Genomic DNA, 2,205 nt, shown 5'->3' with positions numbered 1-2,205 from the left:
CAGGGTCTCTTCTCTCCCAGCTCTTCCTTGCTGCTTAAGAGTTCCGTTCTGTCGGTTTGTTTAAAATTACTTCTTTAAGCTTCACTAATCATTTGATATTTCCCTCTGCTTTAATTTCTCTGGAGTCTTGCATATAAAAAGCATCGAGTTATTCATGAGATCAAGTGTTTCCAAGCCATTCCAGTACTTCACCCTGACATACGTGCCCAGCTCTGCAGCAACTTCTAATATTACAAGGACTTGCGTATTTGACCGTAACTAATTCCTTTAATTCCCCCCAACCAAATATTTCAATTTTTATGTTTAATATCACATTATTATTCTTTTATTCTTCTCTTATCAAGGGAGGGTATATTCTCTAGAGATAGCAGTTAACGATTAAGAATTGTGTCTTACTTAAATGATGATAACAAGATTATTGCTTGTTTGTATCTAACCCCTCCAACATGTGTCTCTGACACACACTGAAGTGCTGACAATTATTTTTAGCAAATGGTTTGAAGACGCAAGTATTTAATGTTTAACACTTAGCGAAACATCTGTCATCACGGTGAACCACTCGAATGCTGTAAGAATCCTTTCTGTGGAGCTCACTGGTTAAGGAAAAAAGCTGGCAATTTTGGAGGAATTTGACTCACTGTCACAGAAGTGAAAGCTACCACCTAGCACGATTTCACTGGGCCCAAGCATAAAGAAACCCCAAACAACTTGCTTTGTTTAAAATCAGACATCAAGAATAAAATACATCCTCTTCAGAGCTTACCATTCCCTAACCTTTAACTCAACTGCAAGATTATGCAACAGTGTGTGTAAAGAAAATTATTTGATTAGACTAAGATTAATTACTCCAACCTCCGTCACATTAGCTTCAGTGTTTCAACCCTAGATAATACAGTATGACGGACAACTAAAATAATTCACTTATTAGTAAGTTCTATTGTAGATTCTCCTCTTTAATGCAGAAAAAGAAAAGCCTGAAAATACCTAGAAGCGGGACACTGACATACACTGCAGTGTAGAGGCTCGCACACCTATAGCACGGTCTCATTTTCCTCAGGTTGCACTTCAACAAAGAAATCTTTGCTTTTTCACAAGGTGGGGTTTTTTTGGCCCCAGTCCCCAAATTTTGCACGTACAAACCAGAGACGAGGTACCCATTACTGTTTTTCTAGTCCCTATATCTGCTCAAAAGATTTAATTACATAGTAGCAAGAGTTACAGCAGAAACAAGCCATTTATTCCAGCACCGTACTTGTTTTGCAAAGGCTCTCGATAGCTCTTTACAGTCAACGGCTATATTCTGTCTGCTTCCGCAGCTTGAAAAACCTGTTTGTGTGACCATGGTTACATAGCAAGACTAGTCATTCAAGACTGAAGTATTACATGAGCGAAACTACTTTTCTTTCAAGTGACACTCCTTGTTTTCTGGGTGACAGCACATATTAGCATTGCAGAAAAGACTGCATTTCTCTTTGTCATCTTAATAGAAGATCCAGAAAGTTCCAATTAACATTTAGGTTGCATTCAAAGCTTTTTGGAGGCAACGGTGTAGAACAGGTGAAATCCCCTCTGTATTACAATGATAGTCTGTTATAGATTAGTGACATGAAACCAAGACTTGGAACGTAGGTGGAGGGGAGGGAACCAAAAAAAGCCCAAACTGTCTAGACAGCAACGCTTCATCTAAAAAATGTCTGTTTTAACTCCCCTTCAATTGTGGAGTATTAGAAGAGACTAGCAGGCTTAGACACAGCTGTTCTCACCTTCCTTTTATGTTTATTTATAGATGTAGTTTATCATTTCCCACCTACTATCCAATTAATAATGGCTCTGCCTTTACCGGAAGGGCTGACTAAAACTATGGGTACCTCACCAAGACCTCATTTCATTTCTCGTTCACGGTAACTACATAGATTAACTCCTCCCTGGGTTATCTGGCTTTGGTTTCATGTCCACCCCATAATCTGTCTTTTTCAAAGCCAGGCAGTTGTATGCACATCTATCATTAGTACCTATATAGTACCTGTGCCCCGCAGGGGTCCGTATTGGGACCAGTACTGTTTAATACCTTCATCAGTGACACAGACAGTGGGATCGAGTGCACCCTCAGCAAGTTTGCAGGCGACACCAAGCTGAGTGGTGTGGTCAACACACCAGAGGGACGGGATGCCATCCAGAGGGACCTGGACAAGCTCAAGAAGTGGG

The 2,205-nt window shown here is 40.2% G+C and overlaps 1 protein-coding gene across 2 annotated transcripts in view; it reads right to left on the bottom strand.

The window, feature by feature from the left end:
• The window catches only part of EZR (ezrin), a 20,769-nt gene that overhangs the window by 9,421 nt on the left and 9,143 nt on the right, over window positions 1-2,205 (bottom strand). The gene's annotated exons all lie outside the window — the stretch shown is intronic.

The sequence above is a fragment of the Pygoscelis adeliae genome, unplaced genomic scaffold (assembly GCF_000699105.1).
Source record: "Pygoscelis adeliae isolate BGI_AS28 unplaced genomic scaffold, ASM69910v1 Scaffold172, whole genome shotgun sequence".
NCBI lineage: Eukaryota > Metazoa > Chordata > Aves > Sphenisciformes > Spheniscidae > Pygoscelis > Pygoscelis adeliae.
The sequence above is the reverse complement of the archived record's forward strand: the minus strand, read 5'-3'. Positions and strand labels throughout refer to the sequence as shown.